A 14,381-nucleotide genomic window follows, 5' to 3' on the forward strand; every position below is an offset into this window, starting at 1 on the left:
AAACCCTCTCCTGTAAGAAATCAGACATATTTTTTAAATGATATTTTTTTTTTTTATTAGACAAATAATGATGATAATTTGATAAGAACGTCGTGTTATAACTAGCGACATCTACCGAGAATTCAAAATAGTATAATTTTTTTTCCATAAAAATATTTTGTTCCATTAACTCATGTGAAAAGAATTTGAAGATCCTACACCGCTATTTGGCAGTTTCTTACGTAAGCCCGGATAGCTCAGTCGGTAGAGCATTGGACTTTTAATCCAAGGGTCCAGGGTTCAAGTCCCTGTTCGGGCGACATTTTTTTTATTTTAAACTTTAATAGACATAATTATTTATTAATTAATTATATAGATTTACAATTATATGTATATTAGAAATTATAATTCATAAAAATTGTTGGTGATAATTGTAATTCATATATCCCATAAATTGTGACTTTGAAACAAATAATATTTGGTTTAAGGTTGGTTGTTTGTTTGTTTTTAAAAAACAATATTGGAGCCGACTTTTGTAAAATAAGTAAAGAAAAATATTATTTAAATCTATACTAATATTATAAAGCTAAAGAGTTTGTTTGTTTGATTGAACGCTTATACTCTTAAGAACTACTGGTCCGATTTGAAAAATTCTTTCAGTGTTAGATAGCCCATTTATCGGGGAAAATATTTTATCCCTGTTTTCCTACGGGAACGAGAACCACGCGGATGAAACCGCATGGCGTGTACTAGTACCTTATAAACTTCAGTTTCTGAAGAACAAACTTACTATCTTTTATGTTTTTAAGTTGAATACTTTTTTTATTGCAATTTAAAAAGTGCTGTTTTTATCATATTTTGCATTTTCGCTCAACAACTGCCCGAAGCTTGAAACTTACACTAAAATGTAGGTTACAATTTTTACAACAAAGTTAAATTTTTTTAATAAGTTAAATAGTTTACGATATTTAAAAAAAAAAAAACACCACAAAATGGATGAACTCGAATTCAATAATTTACGTTTTTAATTTTATACATTTCAGTGCCGTCACGGCTCTAGCATAAAGTGGATGTGCGCGCCGTTTTTAATATTTTTGAAATGATGATGTCTAATTATTAGGTATAACTAGATATAACCAAAATAACTAGCAATTTTAAGAAATTAAATAGTACGTGTCTCAAACGGTGAAGGAAAACATCGTGAGGAAACCGCACACCAGAAAAATTTCTCAATTCTCTGCGTGTGTGAAGTCTACCAATCCGCATTGGGCCAGCGTGGTGGACTATTGGCCTAATCCCACTCATTCTGAGAGGAGACTCGAGCTCAGCAGTGAGCCGAATATGAGTAGATAACGAACTAGTAATTTTATGGGAGCCTGTATTTTTTAGCTTTGCTGCTTTTTGATATACTTTTTAGTGTGAAGGGCGTGACCTTTATGGCATCACCAAAATAAACATATGCAGACGGTCATTGACCGTTGTAGGAGCCTTAACTTGCCACGAATATCACCACAAAGTTTGAGCAATATGGTAAAAACATTTTTTTTCCTAGGCCCAAACATTACTAGACATGAAGCTACCACGTAAACTACCAATAGTCACCAATACGACAACTATACCTACCAAAAACGCAGTAAGGCTTTAACGTATTGATTGGTTGATTAGTGAGAAGCCTTATCGAGCCGGTCTCGATGAAAATGTGACGTCACCGTCACTTAGAACGTTTTAAGTGGCTTGTAATTCCGCATTCGTGTGGTTTTGTTGAGCGCTGCTAGCCAAGTGGTTACTACGACATTGTTGTGTACTTCATTACAATGAAATAGTTTTAAAATACTAGGCCTTCATTGTAAGCTCTAGTACATTTTTTGTTTAACCGATAGCTCCTAAATACTTATTCGACCTAAATACTTTGATTAAGTACTTATTATCTTTGTAAGAAACAAAAGAAGCTCTAATGCCAATGATCATAAACAATAATTTGCCCATATAATTATGAGGAGAATCTATATTATTATGAACAATATATGAGTTCATTGCGAGTGTCTCTATTTATTGCGGGTTTTCTTTAAGTTATTTAACTTATTCTTTTTTTTTTTATTCTTTACAACTTAGCCCTTGACTACAATCTCACCTGATGGTAAGTGATGATGCAGTCTAAGATGGAAGCGGGCTAACTTGTTAGGAGGAGGATGAATATCCACACCCCATTCGGTTTCTACACGGCATCGTACCGGAACGCTAAATCGCTTGGCGGTACGTCTTTGCCGGTAGGGTGGTAACTAGCCACGGCCGAAGCCTCCCACCAGCCAGACCTGGACAAATTAAGAAAATCTCAATCTACCCAGCCGGGGATCGAACCCAGTACCTCCGTCTTGTAAATCCACAGCGCATACCACTGCGCCACGGAGGCCGTCAAAAACTAAACAAGTACCTACATAACTTTTTTACGTACGTACGATGCGGATCTGTGAACGCCTGCCATTATACATAGACCTTTTGTATTACATCCCTGCTTACTAGCAGACACCCTGCGGTTTAACCTACGTAGTTCCCGTTCCTGTGGGAATAAGAGGATAAAATATAGCTCAAGACACTTTCCAATAGCGTAACTTTATAATGGTAAAAGAATTTTTAAAATCAGTTCAGTTCATTCAGAGATAAGCCCCTACAATCCTATCTTATCTTACTAATATTATAAACGCGAAAGTTTGTATAGATGTTTGGATGTATGTTAGGATGTTTGTTACTCTATAACGCCGCTACTACTAAAGCGATTTTGCTGAAATTTAGAATGTAAATAGATTTTACTCTGGATAAACACATAGGCTACTTTTATCCCGAAAAAATCCTTGGTTTCCCGAGATTTACGAAAACTGATGATTTTGATAATATGAATGTTTGCTACTCTTTCACGCCTCAACTATTGAACCGAATTAGCTGAAATTTGGTATTAAAATATATTATAGCCTGGATTAACACATAGACTACTTTTTATCCCGGAGAAATCCATGGTACCCGAGGGATTTGTAAAAAACAAAATTCCACGCGCTGGTCTAACATACTTTCTTTATAACATTAATACTATCTATGCTGTGAGCACTGGAAAACTAAAGTGGACTCTCCAAATAATAGAGCAAAGAGTACCTCTATATAGCCTCGTACCCTCAATATTAGCTCGCAACACCTCCGACACATGCGCCCGCAAACATTGTGTGTTTGTTTGTCCATCGTTGAGACGAACCTCCAAATTGAGGTTAATTGGATCAACTTGTGTTGAAACACATTAATTAGGCTTCGTGTCGCATTGTTCTGAAAGTCAGTGTGGGCTAACTTTCCGTAATACCTCATATTTAATACATATAAAAAAAGTTCTGTCGTTTTCATCATCATCATATCAGTCAATGGACGTCCACTGCAGGACATAGGCCTTTTGTAGGGACTTCCAAACATCACGATACTGAGTCACCTGCATCCAGCGAATCCCTGCGACTCGCTTGATGTCGTCAGTCCACCTGGTGGGGGGTCGGACAACACTGCGCTTACTAGTGTGGGATCACCATTCCAGCACTTTGGGACCCCAACGTCCATCGGATCTTCGTACTATGTGCCCCGCCCATTGCCACTTCAGCTTCGCAACTCGTTAAGCTATGTCTGTGACTTTGGTTCTTCTGCGGATCTCCTCATTTCTGATTCGATCCCGCAGAGATACTGTGTAACTCTGAGCCTTCTTATGAGGCCCATAGTTAGCAACCAAGTCTCGGAACCATAGGTTATCACTGGCAACACGCACTGTTCGAAGACTTTTGTCTTCAGACATTGAGGAATTTCGGACGAAAAGATGTCGCGAAGTTTCCCGAATGCAGCCCAGCCGAGTTGGATTCGACGGTTCACCTCTTTCTCGAAATTGGTGATGATGTTATCAATTTTTTCAAGGGATATAATTTCTTATTATGTATTTCTATTTTTTTCGTTTCGGCAATATATCTCGGTAGGAAAATATTTTTCAATCTTGTGAACAGATCAATCAAGCAGATATTTACTGCATAATTCAAATATCTACAGACAAACATACGCTCATCGCATCGGCGGCAGATCGCCTTACCCTTACGTTTTACATACAAACTAGATTGATCCAACTATCTATGTGCAAATTTATTCATTGAGACACGAATACACATAACGCTGGGACGAAATATTATAAATTTATTACATTCATTTATTTATTTGGTTCTCTTGTGGCGATTTTTATTGTCAATCAATTATTATTATTTACTACTTTACCATGAAGTGAAAAAAAAAACATACATACAGACGAATGTAGAACCTCTTCCCTTTTGGAAGTCGGTTAAAAATAGAAAACGAGGTTTCAAAAACAAAAAACTTTTTCAAACCTAAAGTATGTAGGTAAAATATTTATTTTGACTTGGACTTAGTCTTTCCTTGAAATTTTCTTGTCACTTTACTTGAAATTCCCGAATTTGACTTAATTTTTTTGATGAATTGATTTTGTGAAATATTTGCCGACGTCCTGCGGTTTCACCCGCGTAGTTCCCGTTCTCGTAAGAAAACGAAAACGGGAACTACCTAGAGGGGGTGACATATGAATATAGCATAGGTAAATCTATAGTATATGACTCGCAAAAATAACATGGCTTTCTAGTGATAAAAGAATTTTCAAAATCGGTTCAAAGATTGCCCTCTAAAGCACCACAAAGTTTATATCTTCATAACATTATATATAGTAACAAATTCTCGCATTTTCGTTCACGTTAATATATGTTTTTCACAAATCCAACAGAATACAAATTTATCATAAACACACACTCTTACACATATTTTTTTGTGTGATTAGTGTGATTTTACAAAGCCCAGAACCCAGAACTCGAATTTAGAACCTCGTACTCAATAGCCACAATGGCTACCCATTGGATTAGCGATGCAGTAAAACTAATCGATTTGGCAGACGCTCTCCGCGCGTCTCCATATTAGGTACTCGTATACATTCACATCGTAAATCTAGTGTAACCATATTTTAATAGCTTATCTAGAATTAGATAATTTTCCAATGATTTTAGATGTAATCTTAATTGTATTTATGACGGCACTGTAATTGTTAATTACTAGTAGCATAGTCCAAAATACATAGCTGCACCAAATTTTGCACGAAATATGGATAATGGATCAATTGAATGAAAATTTATAATTTAAATTGGTTATTAAACCGAAGTGTAGTAACACTATTCTAATACCCAGTAATATGAAAAGGAGATAAAGTTCGTGCCCTGCACCGGATTCGAACCTATGCCCTCCGGAATCGTAGGCAGAGGTCATAGTTACTGGGCTATCACGGCTATGGACTCAGACAAATTATTGTATAGGACCTGCCTCGCTAGACGTTACTTTTCTGTCAAATTATATGATCAACGATCTAATGCGATTATAAAAACTGTCTCTATAGAATCGATGTTAAATAGTTGTAATCGTGTTCGTCGGTTAAAGAGCTCCGTAAAAATACCTTTTTATGTAATTGAATTGTGTAAAAAACTGGCAAAAACTTATAGTTTAGTATAAGATATATACCAAATCTAAGCTCGTTTTCCTCAGAAAACGACAGACAATTTTGTTCGTGACTATGAGTGCGATACAGGTTCTTCTATAATTGGTCTGAGGCTATAGAGCATGCACCTCCAACTTTTCAGTTATGTGTATTTTAAACGGTAAAGGAAAAACATCGTGAGGAAACCTACATACCTGAGAAGTTTCTTAATTCTCTACATGTGTGAAGTCTGGCAATCCGCATTGGGCCAGCATGGTGGGCTATTAGCCTAACTCCTCTCATTCTGAAAGGAGACTCGTGCTCCAGTAGTAGGCCGATGGGTTGATATATTATAATTTTTATTATTAAAGTTCATGACGTTTTAAGGGGTCCCTCTGGATCTACAGAGCCAGTTTTGAAAACTCTATTACTGATAGAAGGGCGAAGGCCACGTTATTTGTGAGTGCTATATTTTATCCCCGTACTCCCATTGGAAAGGGAACGACGCAGGTGAAACCGCGGGGCGTCTTCTATTCTTGTATGAAAAATCAGTAAATTCAAGCCTTGGACAGGAATCTCATATCCTTGATCCTTGTATTAAAAAAGTCTCAAAAATCCTTTGTGTCAAGGTACTGCTTAACATGCTATCCTTACACGGTATCATGCCTGGTCACATCTTACCGACTAGAGAAAATAACTGCATAGACCACTTTATGATTAAACTTGACAAAAATAAATTATCTGCTAAAATTGCAGTCTTAAATACTACTATTACAGAACACTCCATGATTTTGCTCAACCTTACTTCGCTGTTGCCTTATTTTAAGTCAAAGAAAGTGACTAAAATAGTGACGGATTTTGATTCAGCACTACTAAGTCTGGCACAGAAAAATCTGTCAGAGCTGCTTTTCTGCTATGACCCGCAACTAGTAACTGATAAATTATTTAACTACTTGTCCGAAGCGCTGAATGAAAACTCGCGCATAGTGAAGATACCTAGCAACAAACGCATAATCAAACCATGGATCACTATCGGAATTCTAAAGTGCATAAGAAATAGAAATAAAATGCAAAGAAAGTTAAAATTAGATCCTAAAAATGAAGTTACATACGATATAGAAATTTCTGTAAAAATTAAATTATAAAACTAAAACGTTCTTATGACAAAAAACAATTAGAGATGTCACTTAAAAATTCTAAAATTTTATGGCAAAATATAAAATCAGTAACTAATATGAATCACTCAAATTCTGACAATTCTAACTTACTAAACACAAAGTCTTCTCCATTAGAATCAATCAATTATGTAAACCATTATTTTGCTAATATAGGGAAAAAGCTAGTTGAGGATATTAACTATAGGCAGGAACCATTTGAAACTCGAAATTTAAATTATAAGACCCAATTAAATTCTTTTGTCTTGTTAGAAACTAACATTGAAGAAGTAAATGACATACTAATGAATCTTAAATCAAACAGTTCCCCGGGTTGGGATAATATACCATCCAGCTTTTTAAAATTGGCTAGAGACCATGTTGTTCCAATTATTTGTCATTTAATAAACTTATGTTTTAACAAAGGCGTGTTTCCCGCGGCGCTCAAGAGGTCTAACATAATTCCAATATACAAGAGTGGAGACAAAGATGACATCAATAACTATCGTCCCATATCAGTTTTGCCATCAATTTCGAAAATAATGGAAAAAATAATGAATTCGCGGTTATTAAATTACTTGGAAAAATTCCACCTTCTATCAGATTCACAGTATGGGTTTAGGCACGGTAGATCCACAGATGACGCTGTCACAGCTCTTACCTCCTTTGTGGATCAACAAATCAACAGCAAAAAAAAAGTGCTTAGCTACATTTCTAGATCTAAGAAAAGCTTTTGACACAGTTTCTGTCCCCATTCTTGTAAGGAAGTTGGAAAATCTTGGAATTAGAGATATTTCGCTTGCTCTTTTCAAAGACTACCTTACTGGTCGCACACAGAGAGTAAAAATTTGTAAATATATTAGCCAAGACCTTAATATATCTTACGGTGTTCCACAAGGCAGCGTCTTGGGTCCAACGCTGTTTTTAATCTATATAAATGAACTGTGTGATTTAAAAATTCCAAATGCTAAAATTTTTTCGTATGCAGATGATACGGCCATAGTTTTTTATGATTCTACCTGGGAAAAAGTCAAGATTTTAACGGAACGAGGACTTTCATATATTGCTTGGTGGTTAAGTAATAACCTGCTAACCCTAAATACTCTCAAAACAAACTTCATGTGTTTCTCAATATACAATCGGACTCAACCAAATAACGAATACAGCATAGTATTACATTCGTCTAATTGTAATAGTAGCTGCAGCGATGAATGTTCCATTATTAGTAGGGTTAAATCGACCATGTACCTAGGTGTTACGATAGACCAGAGGCTATCTTGGCATGACCAAATAGATGTTATTAGTGGCAGAATTAGGAAACTGATCTGGATTTTTAAGATGTTAAGACACATAGCCTCTAACGTCCTGCTTAATAGAATTTATATTGCTTTGGCTCAATCTGTGATAAGCTATTGCCTTCCAATTTGGGGTGGGGCAGTCAAGATAAGTTTATTGAAATAGAAAGAGCACAAAGATTGCTACTAAAGGTCATGTACTTTAAGCCATATAGGTTCCCTACGAGCGCACTTTACTCTTCAAGTGGAATTCTGACTGTAAGACAGCTATATATTTTACAGACAATTCTAAAAGTACATAAATCCCTAAAATATGTGCCTGTTAATAAAAACAAAAGGAGGAATGTTAATGTTATTAATGTATCAGCTGTAAAAACCTCGTTTTCTCAGAATCAGTATCGGGTAAAATCAGCAAACCTGTATAATAAAATTAACGAAACGCTTAATATTTACCCAACTAAGTTTCACGAAATAAAAATTACACTTACAAACTGGCTAAAAACAAAAAGTTATGAAGAAACAGAATCACTATTATTACATAAACTCAAATTGACGTAGACATAAATTTAATACAGCTTTACACTCACTTGCATGCACACATCGACACGCACACTTACGCACACACATATACACACACACATACATACACACATTCATTCACATATTCACACGCGCACACACACATCACACTCACGCACACACATTTGTGATAACTGTGAGTAATTATAATTATTAAGAAAAAACTATTTGTTAATTTAGTAATTTTAATACCTCTGGTATAGAAGAGCGAGGCCTCCTAACACGGGTTATTATATACCTACAAGGAGGTTTCAGCCCCTATTTGTTAAAACTGTATATTACTAAGAAATAAACGATTATTATATTATTATATTATTATTACTGCTACACATGCTCTAAATAGCATGCTAAAACGTGCTATTAAGTATGCTCCTGAATAAGCATGCTCAAAGCAAACATTCCAATTACACATGCTAATTTATATCTATTGCTCTCTGTCTATAGTATCGTGTTAAACAGGGAGGGATTCTTGAGCAAGCTCGAATTGTTGCGATGCTCATTATTGTTATTATTATTAGCAATGTTGCGATACACGTGCTAATAAGTAGCAACTGCTCAATAGTAGCATGCTTTCGTGCTTGAAATGCATGTGTAACAGTAGCATAAGTTCTAGAAGTACGAGTACGAGTATCAATGTCTATTAGAGGACCGGTTTTTACATATTCGTATTTTAAAATACATCTTGATTCATCGATTCATGAGACCTTTGAACAGATGTACACTTGAAAGGTACGAATATTTTTGCTATGTAGAGAGGTCAGCTAAGAATGGTTTTTACGCAATTTTTACTTTACGAAATGAAAATGTAAAGGAGAACTTTCTGTTCTTTGAAGTTTCGAATACTTTGAATTCTAAGGGTTTTCTACGCGGATAAAGTCTCCAGCATCTGTTAGTTTATCTATAATTACGTCAAAATTGTATATGAATATATCCATTAAATTATGAAACTATCAAGTTTACCAACCTAATCGTAACTTACTTTTAACTTTAGATTAATCCCTTAATCCCTTAGGCGACTTATCAGAACTAAATGGTGAAATTCCATATTTCTAATTCCTACTTACAAATAGGTAACGTAAATTTAGTTTTATACCCACTAGGAAGGAATCCGTGGCACGGCCAAGTATATTCCAATTAAGGGGAAGCTCTAGGCGAGTTCGCAGGACTACGAAGCGATCACTCACTTGCACTTTTAATTAATTTATTTATCGAGTCGCGAGTCGACGGCGCAACTCGCGCCGCTGCCGCACCCCTCCACCGGCTATAAAAGCGACGGAAGAGCGGCGACGTCCGTCAGTTTTCTCAGGGACGCCACGGGCGGCGGCTCCCTCGGAAAAGTGCCGGGAGGACGAGGGTTTTGATGATGTACAAGTAGAAATGTAAAGAGGGTCCGTGGGCATGTGATTAGGGCGCGCGCACACGGTCGGCGGGCACGAGCGGCTAAAGGTGAGTGGTCAACGCGCGGCGGGCGGCGAGTCGATAGCGCCGCCCGCCCACGCCTGCACTACAGCTGTTTTATTTGATAACGTGTCATTCCGTTGCCTCCACATATCCTACTGTTCAAACTTTCATTTCACCTCCAATTTAATTGTAACAATGTTTTCGCTTCCGTTCTTTTTATATGCTCTTTTAGTACCCACCTCCCTACAATTATCACGCTCGTTTTGCATTTCTAATTTTATTACCGTTTTCAATTTAGTTTACTTTCACATATTTTTACTCAACGCATTTTAAAATATTTTATCCTCTTCATGTTATATAGTTTATACATTAAAACTTTTTAAAATTTAAAAGCCTAAAAATATTTATAAAATAAGTTTTCTAAGCCCAATCATTTACATTTGACAATGACAAACATTATTTCCATCTATAGGTTAACCGTAAAATACCATTCATCCCTCTTTTATTTTTTTAAAAATTGTAAAAACCAGTTTTTAAATTGCAACAGTTTCAAAAACGCAATCAGCTAGGTAGAAACAAATAAAAATCCACCGGCGCTGATGTGGCACTCGGCGATAACATTCATAGCTCACGCCGGAGGCACCAACCCGGAAATCTGAATCCTCATAAATCCACCATATTCGAGCATAACTCACTTGGTCGGTGGCCAAGTGTAGAAACCCTGCAATTACAGACAGCCTCCCGAACTCGCACTTAATTTGCTTAATTTATCCGGATTCACTTTGCGAACAATTTCAGCAATTTATTAGGTCATTCGAATATCTGTTCGTTTCATCCAAATAACAATCGTCGAGGAAACAGAGAAATAAAAAGACAAAGCTTTATAGTAGAAAAGTTCTCGTATGTCTGAATAATGAAAAACTTTAATCTCTGGTTCTGATTGAGCAGCCAGAAACAATCATAGAAAGCTACACAACCACAATGGGCACATAATCGAAGAAGCTCCTTGCTCACAATAAAAGCCCAACGAGTGTGTACTCGACCGCAGAGATGAGTATTTAGAGCATGAATTTTAGATACGTAAAGCCAACAACACGTTTGAGCCGTATTCTACATTATGCACATGTGAAAAATTACGAAAATATTCCGCTACATTCGTGAAATTGCCCGTGAATTATGTACTTGTATCTCATAAAATTCACAACTAATTTCAACAAGTTCAATCAATCTCTACCCATTCGAGCTGAAAATTTCAAAACTTCGTAGAAAACTTCGGGAACCGCTTACGTTATGTATGACACAGAACGAATGTTCTACTACTTCGGAATTTTGATAAGTCGTAGGTTATATTGTTGGTTATTTTAATTTGTTTTTGTTTTTCTCATGGAGTATCATTTTGGGGCCTTCTATTGATATTTATTGCGATACATTAAAATCTATGTATTAAAATGTATATCGGTGTGTTAGTAGTAGTTTTACTAAGCAACATTAGAAACTGTAAAACATAAAGTTTTATTAAAATTAAAAATAATTACGATAAATTCATATTTAAATGTCCCGTACCCTTGGACACCTTTCACTATACATTTTACATGAAGTCTAAGAACGTTCTTTTAAATCAATTTAATACATAAAGAGATCATTCATTCAATATTCCATAGATCCGAGCATTTCTACATTTTCCAGAAAAGCATTACAGTAAATGGCAACCCTAACTTACTTAATAATTTATGAAGTATCAGTGTTGCAATTAAATAAAGCAAGAGAAAGCCCTCCCTTTAATTATGAAAGCTGTTTTCTTTCTCATCGCTATTTTATTGCGATAACAATACGGAAGCTTCCAGCTATTAAATTATTTGTTCTGCTTGATGCTTGCTTGTGCTGGCACTTTGAAAAAGAATGTTTACGCTATCACCTATAAAGAAATGTATTCAGTTTTACATTAGTTAGATATATTTGATTTATTATGGAATTAAACACCTGCAAAGGAATGATTTCTAGTCGTGATTTATCTAATGATTTCCTAAAATACCAATATAACTAATATCGTGCTGAAAAGCTTTCTCTTCTCATTAAGTGAAAAGCTGGGATCAATATGGTTTAAACTAGAGAGGTTTACTCTCTAGGAATGTACAGTCAAATGAATACCTTTTTTGTAACATGTATTAAATCGCTACGAACTAGAAACTAGAATTTCTTATCACGACGAAAGTCGTACCCGATAGTGATATAACATATTGTATATTGTTGTCCCCAAGGACGGGACGAAAGCAAATAAGGCGTTATATTCAACATAATACTACAGATCCAATCTCAATCAAAAATGTTTACCACCAACTCGCCTAGTTCAATATTTTAACCTCCCTCGGTGCTCGACGTCAAGAAATTCAATACTTTCAAATACCTGTACGAATATTGTTTGGAAACTCTAAAGATTTAGTTATAGATAATTTTTGCTTGTTTATTGAGAACAATATGTTTGTTTTCATGCGTCAATACGTTTGTCATGATTTTAATACTGCTACAGCTTTTCCATCGTAGGCATTTTCCGAATGTATTGCGTAGACGCCGCTACGACGTAGCTAAATGCTTTTCAACATAGCGTCACTCAGTTGAATTTATCTTTATCTCTCGCACTCTCTGTCTCTGTTTGATCTAAGTTGTTAGACAGTGATAGGGAAGAAATTCAAGTAAAACATCGTTACGGATAGCGCTACTTGTCTTTAAAATGATGGTAGGTTGCGTAGGCGTTCCTAGTTCTTTGTATTAGAAAAAAAATTGTGTTTGAGAACTTTTCTTTTCGGGGGTGAAATCTCTTTGTGAAATACCCGATTTACTGAGGGACAAGACGGGTTATGTGGGGGTTACCGCTAAAACCCCCTCGGTGGCCACCGTTGGCATATTTTGGTAGGCTTCAAAACCTCACTTAAACTCCACTAAGAGCAACCTAAGAAGCGCTAGCGCTAAGAATCAAAAGCTCCAAGCTTTTGATTATTTTTTAAATGTTTGACGGCCTCTGTGGCGCACACGGTCACGGTCCTGGGTTCGATCCCCGGCTGGGCAGATTGGGATTTTCTTAATTTGTCCAGGTCTGGCTGGTGGGAGGCTTCGGCCGTGGCTGGTTACCACCCTACCGGCAAAGACGTACCGCCGAGCGATTTAGCGTTCCGGTACGATGCCGTGTAGAAACCGAAAGGGGTGTGGATTTTCATCCTCCTCCTAACAAGTTAGCCTGCTTCCATCTTAGACTGCGTCATCACTTACCATGAGGCGAGATTGTAGTCAACTTGTAAAGAATAAAAAAAAAAGCTCTTGGCACGAGTTTATTGCTATATAAAGTCTGTATTGTTACACTGAGCTTGAAAATGAATTATTATTTAAAAATAAACCAAGCCTCTTAGACCTTTTATACCATATAAAAGCTCCAACAATAAGCACTAGAATGCAAATGAGGTCAAACGCATTGGGAATATCTTGTTTGTCTTAAACGTTCCTATGATCACATTCTAACTCCATCCTCAGCTTCATGGCACCATATTGTTGTATTATAACTAAAAATACGTTAATTAATACAATAGAAATTCAGGAAATAGATCTAATTGAACATTTAACATATAATTTTTTTTTTTACAAAATTATATTTTGAAAAAAAAAAATATTTTAAAGTACAGTTTAATCCGAAAAATTAAATCGTGTATAGTTTTAAAAACATACATTATGATATAGGTGCGCTAAGTTGAAAATTACAGCCGAGGCGACATTCCAAGCTCGAGCCAAAGGCGAGAGCTATAGTAAGGAAGCAAGACGTTTTATAATACATTTGCGAGGAAACGCACTTTGAACACTTTGCCTGTTTTCCATATGATGACATTTTGATACGCTTGTAATTTTTGCACAGATAGCGAAGTGCGTGCGTTTTTTTAGGCAAATTCACCAAAAATAGCCAGTATACTAATAAAGTAAAGTAATATTTTCGTGTTTCTGTTACAAATAAATGGTTGTCATTTATTTATTATCAAAATTATTAAAATGAAAGAATTAAATGTTTTTTTATTATATTTTATCTCACAAAATTATCTCACTTTTCTGAAATAAAAAGCTCTTTGCTAAGATTTAAAAAAGTACCGTTTGATTTTCGGCGGATGATAAAGGTTTTATATTACATTACAGCACATGTGCGTTTTACTTTAAATTACGGTACATATGGAGATACATTACAATATTTAAATTGGTGAAATAAGAAATACTTAATGTGTTATAAAATCATTTGCCATACCCACTAAATCTTTTCTTTTTACAAAGTGAACGTAAATCCAATGTTGTAGTATTTTATGCAGTTACAATTCAATAAATCAGTTCTTGTAAGTCAAACGGCTTACAGCGTTTCAAAGAACGGAAACATTTTCCTTTCTAGCGTTGTTTCTCGAAAACGGAGAA

General features: G+C 35.7%; 1 protein-coding gene and 1 non-coding gene across 2 annotated transcripts in view; both read left to right on the top strand.

The window, feature by feature from the left end:
* LOC112046181 (matrix metalloproteinase-2) overlaps nt 1-14,381 on the top strand; it is a 288,811-nt gene that overhangs the window by 102,519 nt on the left and 171,911 nt on the right. The gene's annotated exons all lie outside the window — the stretch shown is intronic.
* Nucleotides 226-298, top strand: Trnak-uuu (transfer RNA lysine (anticodon UUU)). Its single transcript has one exon. It is a non-coding gene; the product is annotated as a tRNA-Lys (tRNA).

The sequence above is a fragment of the Bicyclus anynana genome, chromosome 14 (assembly GCF_947172395.1).
Source record: "Bicyclus anynana chromosome 14, ilBicAnyn1.1, whole genome shotgun sequence".
NCBI classification, from domain to species: Eukaryota; Metazoa; Arthropoda; class Insecta; order Lepidoptera; family Nymphalidae; genus Bicyclus; species Bicyclus anynana.